This window comes from Sebastes umbrosus, chromosome 7 (genome assembly GCF_015220745.1).
Source record: "Sebastes umbrosus isolate fSebUmb1 chromosome 7, fSebUmb1.pri, whole genome shotgun sequence".
Taxonomy (NCBI): Eukaryota; Metazoa; Chordata; class Actinopteri; order Perciformes; family Sebastidae; genus Sebastes; species Sebastes umbrosus.
Window position 1 is genome coordinate 27,351,877 of NC_051275.1, and position 12,644 is coordinate 27,364,520.

Genomic DNA, 12,644 nt, shown 5'->3' on the forward strand with positions numbered 1-12,644 from the left:
TTTAAACCAGCTGAGTGCTATGCCAGAAATACCCACCCAGTTTTCCAGTCGGTCTAGTAATATATTATGGTCAACCGTGTCGAATGCAGCACTGAGATCCAGTAAAACTAAAACCGTAGTTCTACCACTGTCTGTGTTCAATCGGATGTCATTGAAGACCTTAACAAGAGCAGTCTCAGTGCTGTGGTTTCGTCGAAAACCTGACTGGAAGACATCAAAAGAGTTGTTTAGTGCCAGAAAGCTATTTAATTTTTGAAAAACTGTTTTTTCAATTATTTTAGACAAGAATGGAAGATTTGATATCGGTCTGTAATTATTTACTATTGATGAGTCCAGATTGTTCTTTTTGAGGAGTGGTTTGATGACAGCAGTTTTCAGGGCCTGTGGGAACACTCCTGAAACAAGAGATGCATTAACAATCTGTAAAAGCTCTGAGACCATACAATCTGATACTTTTTTGAAAAGGCCTGTTGGCAGAATGTCAAGGCAGCATGAGGAGGATTTTAGATGTTGTATGATTTCCTCCAGGTATGTCTGATTTATTGGATAAAACTGTGTCATGGTATTTGCACCAGGTTTAAGTGGACGCAGGGGAAACAAACATCCTGTACCTGCTATGGAGGAAGTGACTGCTTGTCTGATTTTGTGAATTTTTTCTGTAAAAAAGGAAGCAAATTCATTGCAGGCCCTGGAGGATAAAAGTTCAGAGGCTACTGACACAGGAGGGTTTGTTAGCCTGTCGACAGTAGCAAACAGGGCACGTGCATTGTTATTGTTTTTGGTGATGATGTCAGAGAAGAAGGACCGCCTTGCATTTTTCAGTTCTGAATTATAAATGCAAAGTCTCTCTTTATAGATGTCATAATGAACTTGTAGATTTGTTTTCCGCCACTGGCGTTCAGCTTTTCGACACTCTCTTTTTTCATTTCTTACCAACATGGTATTTCTCCATGGAGATTTTTTCTTACCAGAGACAATCTTCACCGTGGTGGGTGCAATGGTATCAATAACATTTGTCATTTTAGAATTGAAATTATCTACAAGCTCATTGACAGAGGTCCAGGGGAGGGTGGGTGTGGAAGAGAAAGCCTGAACAAATTGATCACTGGTATTTTCAGTGATATACCTTTTTGTGATTACCTCTGTCTTATCATTCCTGTGCACAGGAAGAGTACTCTCAAAGAATACACAGGAATGATCAGACAGAGCAACATCCATCACTACAACCTTGGAAATGTTCAGGCCCTTTGATATGATTAAGTCCAAAGTGTGTCCCCTATTGTGTGTGGGCTCTGTCACATGCTGACTCATTCCATAGTTATCAAGAACCTGACACAGTTCTTTGGCCCCTCTGTCCTGTTGGTTGTCAACATGGATGTTAAAATCACCAACAATGACTACACAGTCAAAGTCAACACAAATTATAGACAGCAGTTCAGTAAAATCATCAAAAAGTTTGCACAGTATTTAGGTGGCCTGTAGATATTGAGAAACAAAGCTCGAGAAGAGGAGTTCAGCTGAAGAGCGACATATTCAAAAGAAGCAAAATGTCCATAAGATATCTGTTTGCATTGGAGAGAATCATTAAACAATATGGCAACTCCACCTCCTTTCTTATGCATTCTAGCTTCGCTCATAAAACTAAAGTTGGGAGGAGTTGACTCGATAAGAACAGCTGCACTGTTATTTTGGTCTAACCAAGTTTCAGTTAAAAACATAAAATCAAGCTTGTGCTCAATAATAAAATCATTGATTAAAAAACTTTTTCCTGCCAAAGACCTGACGTTTAACAGGGCTAGCTTTAATGTGCTAGAAGCATTATTATTATTTTTTGGGACATGGTTTGGCTGGCAAGGAATCAATGCTAAATTTGATAAATTAGCACAATCAGTAAAAATCTTCCTGTTTCTTTGCAGATTCACCATTCTTTTTCTACTACTTATTAGAACTGAGATAGAAGAAGCTCTCATCACACAGGGCCCCAGCTTTTCCTGGAAACAGTCACGTGTATCATTAGCCTTGAAGCCTGGACCCAGCACATATCAATCTGTGCTTGCAACATTTTGTAAAGGAACATCCTTATCAGACTGCGGAGACAGAGGCTGATTCCATTGTGGAGGGGATGGAGGTGGTAGGTGTCGTGCTTGTGGAGATAGTGCCAAAGTTGTTCGAGGTCGACCTCGTGGGGGGATCATGGGAGAGAAAATGGGTGTAGGGCGGGGAGTAAGTTTAGTTCCAGCATTGACCAGCTCCTTCATGTGGTCAGTGAACTCCAAGAGGGGGGAGGAGGGAGAAAGGGTGATAAGCGAGGATGAGGACGCCTCCTCTTGTCTCTGCTGTATCCCAGGGCTGGCTTGTGGTGGGGGGTGAAATGATTCTCCTTGAGGTCCCCTGGCACATTGTGTTGTGTCTTCCTCCAGTGGTGATTCCTCTTGTCTCGCGTCCTTGGCAGAGGGAACAGATGAATGACGCAGTAAGTAGAATAGGTTGGAGTTGAACAATTTTACTCCTGACTTGTTTAGGCAGAGTCCATCTGCCTTGAAGAGATGTCTGCGGTCCCAAAAAAAGTTAAAATTGTCAATAAAATGCACTGAGTGGGATTTGCATGCTGTTGAAAGCCATGTGTTCAGTCCCAGCAACCTTAGCAACCGTAAGTAGAAAATCTAGTGTTACGTATGAAGTAACTGGGTCTAATCTCACTAGCAGACTGGTAGACGCCTAGCTATCAGAAAACCGGTTGAAATTGGATAATGACTTGCAAGGAATGTATGTATTTATGAAACAAAGATAGTCTATCTTTCTCTTTGTTTGAGTCTATACACTAATACAATCAAGTAGAAGTAGAGGTAAATAACATAAGGGTGTAAGAACATAGAATTATAATTGATCATACTAATAAAGGGATAATGTATGTAGAATATCTGTTTTATATGTAATAGTAATTCAATTGTAGGACTGGGTAATAGCATGTATGGTATGTGTGTACAAGTGTCATCTTTATATCTTATCGAGCCTGGGACAGAGGGAGGAAGGGGGTAGGGAACAGGGTGTTCTTGCAGAATGGATAACGTAGAATGGAGTCAGAAGTAGCAGAAGTGAGAGGTCATCTAGGTCACAAGAAAAGTAACATAACAAAGCTATGGAAAAGTACTGGGTCTTGCCCATTAAGAACGCCCTGTCCCTCCTTCAGACCCTAAAGGTGCATAAATATCAAGTGTAAAGAACGACTATTCATTCATTCTCTGCGAACTGACCTCCGTGCTGCGTGACGTCAGAGACACATTGATGAATCCAGATCTGTTGTAATAACTCTGTGCAACTATTGATGAGTATATCTTCGGAATAAATTGTTTGACTTTAACTAACATAATATCTTGTGTATGATTTATCTTTGAGCTTGTAGCTGCTTAGAAGACAAACCAACACGCAGAAGGTGAGACATCCCTGAGGGGATTTCCCTTCAATTGGTGACCCCGACGTGATCTTCCAAAAAGAGTGAAGCAAGCGACCAGAGACTGGACGACTCGGTGAGAGAGAAAAACAGGCCTGACAACATCAAAAGGTAAGCAGAACCTGTTAAATCAAATCTGCTAATTGGCATATTACTAAATTTAATCTCTCTTGCTGAGGAGTACTCCTCTCTGTTTTATTAGTTACATCATAGTCGCACAGTAAGAGGATTTGGGATCCTGGGGCTGGGAGCCCACAAAAGGTTAAAGTCCTTATGTTTTATTAGTTACATCCTAGTCGCACAATAAGAGGATTTGGGATCCTGGGGCTGGGAGCCCACAAAAGGTTAAAGTCCTTATGAATTAGGATTTGGTATCCTGGGGCTGGGAGCCCACAAAAGGTTAAAGTCCTTATGAATTCACAGTAAGAGGATTTGGGATCCTGGGGCTGGGAGCCCACAAAAGGTTAAAGTCCTTATGAATTAATGTTCTGAATTGTACTAACTGATATACTGAACTTGTATTAATAGTGTCATCAGAGGAAATTTAAAACTGCCTCAGATACCGTGCCTACACCGCTGACGAGAAATCGTTAGTAGAAGCTTGTGAAGGTGGGATCTGTTGTGGGGGCATGACGACCCAATTACTCTGATATCACTACTGTTTGTTGCCCTTTTAGTAACGTCTGGGACGTTAGAAAAGCGTTTGGAACGCTGCGCTTGGAGCGCTAGAGTAGTGCGCTTGGAGCGCTAGTTTAGTAACGTCTGGGACGTTAGAGTTTAGTAAAAATAGCGCTTGGAGCGCCTGTATGAGTGTACATTAATAACTAGTATTCAGAGGAAAATTAAAACTGCCTCAGATACCGGGCCAGCACCGCTGACGGGAGACCGTTAGTAGAAGCTTGTGTTGGTGGGATCTGTGGTGGGGGCATAACGACCCATTTACTCTGAATCTAGTTACTGTCATAAACTGAATAAACCTGTGTGAAATAGTACTGGATAAAATGGATGGGGAATTTGATAGAGAATGTGAGGAACTCGGTGGTTGTAATAAAACAGGTCTGACCTTTGGCCAACAGTGGGCCAAGGTGCGGACAAATGTCATCTGTACTTTCAGTCCGAGGAAGGTAGATGAGAAGGCCAAGGATTTAGATGACTGGTATAATGAAATGGTTAAAACTAAAGTGTTTCCATCCGAGGATTCCACCGCAGCTGTTACCCCGGCAATAAAGAAGTGCGTATTAAAACAGCAGACTCAGTTGGCTGATGGACTAAAGAGAGTCCAAAATAGTAACATATTTACACGAGCAAAAGCAAAAAAACATGTTGAACAGCAGGCCAGTTTACTGGCTCAGGCCAATTGCGTTTACCTCGCCGCAGTAGCTGAATTGGGACAACAGACTAAAAAAAAGGAGAAGAGCGAGGCCCCGCTCTACCCTTCCTTAGGTGGTTATCCCGGACCGTTTCCCGATCCTCCCCCCACTTCTCAACACCAGATGGTGGTAAGAGAAAAACCTACAGCCCCTCCTTCATATGAGGAACCCACACGAACGCCGAATGAACCCGACCCTCCACAACCTATCCCGATACAAATGCCTGTAGTAACGGTAGTGGGGGGGAAAGTGTTTTATGAAGAATCTCCAGCAGATAAAAGAGACAGGGAGACCAATGATCAACGCCTCCAGGCATTAGAGCAGCAACTAGGAAAGTTAACGACTGGTAATACTAGGGCACCTAAGGACAGGGAAAAAATGGAACAGGAGAGAAGGGAAGCACAGGCATTGGAGGAGGAGGGGGAGAAACAAAAAAGGGCAGCTGTTGCACAATGGGCTGGGGGGGTTAGCAGTAAAGCGACCTCCACAGGGGGGCTACGTCTTGGCCCTATGGGTAGACCAGTATCGAAAGAATTACTAGATGAACTAGACAGACGAACAGAGTGGGAACACCAAATACAGAGGGTAGAGGCAGAGTTGGCAGCAACCCGAGGGGAGTTCGATAAAACTTTAACTTCCTTCCGGCAAGGTAACCGTTCGACTGGGTCTACCAGTACCGAGGGGGGGTCACAATATCTGTTTCGCCCAAACAAAAGAAGCACACGTAAATTGGGGGGAGAAAAGACAAAAACAAAGACAACACCACACCACTGGGATAGAGAGGTGGAAGACAGTGACAGTGACAGTCAGCTAGAAGAAAGAGAGGCTGCAACATTCTTTACGGGGGAATTTACTGCACGGATTGACCCTGACACCAGGATGGAAGGGGGGGCGGCAGGAGGGGTCTCTGAAGAAGGACATGGCATGACTCTTAGACAAAGAGTAAATCAGAAAGTAGTAAAATCAACACCAGAAATACAAATGCCCCTAGTCAGTGCGGGAGCAGGAGGAAAGAAGTATCAGCCTTTTGGTGCAGGGGATAAAGGTGCTATATTGGCCCTTATGCCCGAATTGACAGAGGGGGGTGGAGCATGGTTAAGAGCGCTGGATGAGCAGACTCGGGGAATGGAGTTATCGATGGGGGATGTGAGAGCATTAATGGGCGGGGCGGGAGTCTCGGTGTGGCTGCAGCGGGAGTTGGAGGAAGGAGTACACACACACATAGTGGCAGATGAAAAACCCTGGGGGAGGTGTGCGTCCGTCCTAGGTGACGCCATTCGAGCGAAGTTCCCCATCCCCGCCGGTAAACTTCAGAGTTTAGAATTTAAAACTAAATCAGACGAAACAGGACGACAGTATCTAAATAGATGCAGAAAAGAATGGGCGGATGCTTCCGGACATAACCCTGACAAACAGACTCACTTACACCCGTTTAGAGCAGCAGTCTTAAAGTTCGCTCCACCAGGCGTAAAGGAAGCAATGGATAATAATCCCGATATGCCTAGTGCTGACGTAGGGAAATGGGAGACCCATTTCTTGCATCACTGGAGCAGACATGAACAAAAAACCGACACAGCTGCAGAGGAAATGAGAGAAATAGTGGCTCAGCTGGCCAAGTTACAGTTAGCACAGGCTAGGGATAGCGCCACGGAAGAAAAAAGAAATAGAAAACAACAAAAACAGATGGTACAAACCCCCACCCAAGCACCGGCACCCACCCCTTTACCAGCACCCGTTATTCCCTACTACCCCCCACAGTATAGTCCACATGTACCCCCACCGTTTATGCCCCCACCCCCGACGACTCCAGTGCATGCTCCTTATCAGTATACTCCATATCAGAACAGGCAGGGACAGAGCAGAGGGAGAGGAAGAGGGAGGGGAAGAGGAGGAGGAGGTCCCCCAGGAAGAGGATGTTTCATCTGTGGCAGCATGGATCACTGGGTACGGGAGTGTCCACACAACCAGACACAACCACAGGGCGGTGCACCAATACCACCCCCAGCTCCCAATCCACAGTATGCTCCACTACAAGCAGCTGTGTATCAGCAACAACCCCCACCCGGCACATGGAATCTATAGGGAAGCCTAAAAAGCAGAGAAGAGCAGGGTTTGGCCGAACCATGCTTACAACTGACAGTGAATGGAAAACGAAGGTGGTTCATGGTGGATACTGGGGCACGGTATTCAACTATGGCAGAACCAAAATGCCAACTGTCGTCACAATATGTATCTGTTTTAGGTTTTTCCGGTCAAGAACAACAGTTACCCTTTACGGTACCACTTACTGTAAATCATGCGAATCAGACATTGTGCCATTCTTTCCTATTTGCTCCTGAATGCCCCCGAGATCTCCTGGGAAGAGATGTGTTGACAGCATTAGGAGCATCTGTACATTGCTCTAAAGAAGGGATTTCAGTGGAATTTCCTAATGGACAGATAGTGCATTGTTCCGGGTCAGCAGGAAAAACACATCAAATGATGTTAAAAGAACTATCAGACCCACAACACACAGACCCAATGGCTGAAATATATTGGGTTCTTTTGGATGACCCCAACCCCCTCCTCCAGTTCTATCAACAGTGGCAACCATGGATTCGAGCACTACACCCTTACCTCCCAGTACCTGATCCTCCCCACTGCACTCTTAACTATGACAGGGATAGTGACTTACAGTACCAAGATGAGTTCCAACAACAACTGGTAGATAAGCAATGGCAAATACAGGTAACAGATATTATCATAGGTCCTCAGGGGGTGGCTGCTGTCGTCACGTTAACACCAGAACAACAGGAATGGTATCGCCTATCGTCTTATGCGGTTCCTCATATTTCATTAGCTTTAGCACCAAAACATCAGGCTAAGGATTTGGGAAATATGTGTAAAGACGCTGTGGGCTACACTGAATGGGTGGAAACATCACTACCAGGGGTTTGGGTGGCAGAAAAAGGGAAATGCTATAAAATATCACATTTCAGTTCAGTACAGGGCACATGTCAAAACGTCTCCCTGCAGCGTCATCACGGCTGTGAATTGACTGACGGAGAGGGTGCTGCTTCCATGTTGTCTACTCTCCCTTCCTCCTTGTGGTCAAAAGGACCGTTTGATGTGGGAAGATGCTCCATGGAACCAGTAACCTTTGAATTACATACCTACTGTCCTATCTGGCGTCCACAGTACAAACATAAAATAGAAGCTGCCCAAGGTATTTCTCCTACAATACAGGGACTGTGTCAGGCAGGGGTGTTAAGAAAATCTTACTCTCAATGGAACACACCCATACTCCCGGTGAAGAAGCCTAGTGGTTCTTACCGAATGGCTCATGATCTAAGAGCCATTAATGAAGTGGTATCCACACCAGTTACACCAGTACCCAACCCCCACTCTGCTCTCTCCATGTTGACTCCGGCTCACACTTTTTTCACGTGCATAGATTTGGCTAATGCTTTTTTTTGCCTCCCTCTAGCGGAACACTTACAGGATATTTTTTCTTTTACCTATGAGGGACAAAGATTGACCTATAATGTCTTACCACAAGGTTTTATCCTCTCACCCTCTATTTTTAATGAAACATTGAGACAACACCTAAAAGGGTTGGAACTCCCGGAAGGATGTTTTATTGTACAGTATGCTGATGACTTGTTGGTGGCAGCACCCTCGGCCGAGGTATGTCTGTCCTTGACGCATGCGTTATTGTTAAGACTACATAGTTGTGGCTATAAGGTCTCTAAAGAAAAACTCCAGTGTTGCAGAGCGCAGGTATCATTCCTGGGAAGAGTGATTACAGCCAAAGGCACTGCTATGTCACCTGCACACAGAGAGTCGATTTTGCATCACCCGAAACCACAAACAGTGAAGGAAATGTTGTCATTTTTAGGACTAACTGGCTATTCCAGACAATATATTCCTAATTACGCGGGGGACACACAGTTGTTGCGACAAATGGTCACTATGGCGGGAATGAGAAACCTTACTGCTGAGTTAGAATGGTCTCAAGAAGGGGAGGAGGGGTTCATACGGCTTAAACAGGAAATGGCGGCGGCAGCAGCTTTGGCTCTTCCGGATTATACGCAGCCTTTCCATTTAGACGTATCCGAGCAACTGTCAACTGCTCACGGTGTACTATATCAGAAACAAAGAGGAGAAAGAAAGGTGCTATACTATTGTAGTATCCTTTTGGATACTCCAGAACAAAGAGTAAGTCCCTGTGTCAGATATGCAGCAGCCCTAGCTAAAATAGTAGAGAAAGTCGGACACATTGTCATGCATCATCCATTGCACATTCTCACGTCACATAGTACTGTGGCTTACGTCACCTCTTCGTGTTTTACTCTCACACCACTAAGACAAACCAAGATCTTACAGATCCTTTCCAAACCGAACGTGTCATTCGTACATGAAGGTTGCAATATGGCAGATGGTATGGGAGAAGGAATAGCGGAGAAGCATTCCTGTATGGAGAAATCAGAACCATTTGTAAAACTAAGACCAGGGCTGGAAGCCCTCCCACTGCCAGAACCACAGCTCAATCTTTACACAGACGGTTGTTGCTTTAGGCATCCTACTGAGGGACTAAAAGCAGGATATGCTGTTGTCTCACTTGTCAATCCCGGTAATCAACCAGTTACTCTATGTGCGTCCCCATTGGAGGGTAAACAATCTGCACAGGCGGCTGAGCTAACTGCTGTGGTATGTGCGCTTCGTATTGCCGAGGGTAAAACTGTGAATATCTTTACTGATTCTGCCTATGTTTGTAATGCTATACACAGGGACATGTCTGGCTGGGTTCAGGCAGGGTTCAAAACGAGTGGGAATAAATCCATGGCTCATGAAGGCCTCATGAGGGATTTATTGGCTGCCGTCCACCTTCCGGAGAAGGTGGCTGTGATTAAGGTTAAAGGGCACTCAGAAGGGAGTGACCCGGAAAGCATTGGGAATAATGCCGCCGATGAAGCAGCTAAGGGAGCTGCAGGCTATGTTGTTAATAGTATGATGATGTTACAGTTTAAATTCGTTTGATGAACTGGGTACCTTTTTAGATGATGTGAAAAAGGCTCAGGAGGACGCTCCTGGGCATGAAAGAAAAGCCTGGGAAGATGCAGGTGCCACTAACTGTGTGTCAGAACTTTGGACAAAGGATGGTAAAACAGTTATGCCAAACAGTTGGATTCCAACTATGTTGAAACAAACCCATGGGCTATGCCATGCTGGTGTGGCCATTATGATGTTTGCCCTTGATGCGTGGTGGTTCCCGCAGAAAAGGAAGACTGTTGTGGACTATGTCCAAAGGTGTGAAATATGTCAAGCGTGTAACATCAGACCTACAGACAAACCACCGGTGGGCAAATACCCTAAACCCCAGGGACCTGGGGAACAGGTGGTCATGGATTTCACGGATATGGGTGTCCGGGTGGGAGGGAAACGATTTTTGTTAGTCATAGTGGATGCCTTCTCCAGGTGGATAGAAGCCTATCCGACTGGAAAAGAGGATGCAAAAGCGGTCATAAAATGTCTGGTGAATGACTACATTCCTAAACACGGTTTCCCAAAACTCATTCGGACTGATAATGGCTCTCATTTTAAAAACAAACATTTGGGAGAAGTAGAGACTGTTTTGGGTCTGGAACACAAATATGGCTCGGTGTACCACCCGGAATCGCAGGGAAAGGTCGAGAGGGCTAATAGAACCATTAAAGGGAAGTTGTTAAAAGTCTGTAAGACCACAGGAATGTCCTGGCCTGATGCACTCCCTGTTGTTCTATTATCCATTCGCTCTTCTGTTAACTCGTCAACAGGGCTGACTCCGTTTGAGCTTACCTGTGGCAGACCCTTTCCCGGTCCTTTGCATCCTTTCTGTGTGCTTCCCGCTGTTGGGTACCGCCCCTATTATCAGTCGGTTAATGCTATTGTTTCAGCTTTCTCCTGTCCAGGTGCTCCTTATCCTGCTCCACCTCAGAGGTCAGAACTCAAGGCGGGTCCCCCTGAACACCTCTGGTTGAAGGTGTTAAAGAGGAAGTGGTCGGAACCACGTTGGACGGGACCACATCAGGTGACAGCAAGGACCTCCACAGCGGTTCAACTGAAAGGGAAAGGCTGCGTCTGGTGGCACTTGACACAGTGCTGTTCCACCAACGGTCCACCACCAGGAGGCGATCTCATCTCCGGCGGCATCGATACAGGGGAGCCAACACCGCCGGAAATCGCTCTGCAGGGACACCAGTCATCGGAACAGCACCTGGGGTAGATGCAAGCGTCACTGCAGGGACACCAGTCATCGGAACAGCACCTGGGGTAGATGCAAGCTTCACTGCAGGGACACCAGTCATCGGAACAGCACCTGGGGTAGATGCAAGCTTCTCTGCAGGGACACCAGAGAAGACCAACTGACAGACACGTGAGATAACAACATCACGGTCAAAAACATTGAGTAACTGGTTGACTTTTTGCATTTCCAGTAAAATAAAATTGCATGTAAATGAGTTGAAAGAGATACAACAGGGTAAGAAGGTTTCAAGGTCTTGCTGATTTTACAGTTAAAATACGGCTTACAAGAATGAATAGGTAACTCTTCAGGTGGACATATATTCCATTATTTTTTATTTTTTTACTGCTTTACAATATAAAGGTTGTAGTACTTTTCGTGCTCCTTGTTCTCCGTCATATAACAACTATAGTTTAGGGGACCAATGGGGAGGGAATGATTCTTATAATATTAATTCATACTCTCATATATTTTGGTAAACGTATGTGTGCGTTACTTAACTTTAATTAATCAACAAAAGCTCGAGAAGAATAACAAGGTGAGTATGGGGACCGTATGTAAGGCCCTGGTAGTGGTGTTATCTCTGCTGATTGTGGGGGGATTGTTCTTCGTTTTCGAGGGCTTACCACAGTTGCGTAGTACCCAGACAACTAATCATACAACTCCGACTTTGACACGTTCCACTCTAATATCACACCGAAGTAAAAGATGCACTGATGACGAATGTGACACAGGGTACGCCAACGGCCAAGGGCCTGACGTGGACGAAACAATCAACATTGTACTAAACTATACGTTAAACGCCAAAACAACGTTTCAATTTGATCTATGTGATGTCATAAAGTGCCCCCGACCCGAACCAAGTTGGCAGCATACATATAATTTGTACCTGTGTGGTCACGCTAGCGGATGTAGAAGTTGGGAGGATGTATTTTCATACTCTGGGTCATGGGTAAGAACTAGTGTATCAGGATATTATGACTCAGAGGCAGAAAAAATGAGTGTTGTTCAGGGATCAGTATCAAACTCCTATACACATGGGAAACAAACCCTTCTGCGGTATAATCCACTGTTGGTAACATTAAACGGGCTACGGTATAATCCGTTTCAATGGGGACAGGGAGAGAAACCAGAGAGAGGATATGTCACATTAGGAGTCGACATGCCTGGATTAGACCAATATGGTACTATAAAGATCTTATTTCAGAAACAAACAATCACTAAGAAACCCACCCCCGCTCCACGACTCCTTGACGACAAAGTACGGTCCTTAGATTTCACTGACTTATCCACTAATGATATCATACGCATAGCAACGAGGTATGGAGATAGAAATATGTGGTTAGATTGGATGACCTTTACAACTAAACAATATGATGCTGATAATTGTTTTGCCTGTTCCACTGCCAGACCGCAATTAATGATGGTACCAGGTCCTGTACACATGGACGATCCAGAAGGGCTTAGTTGTATGTTACAACTTATTACTGCAGGAGAGAGAATCACACAGAATTGTACCCATCTCGATTCATTTTATCCTATACTGAAAAAAGAAATACAG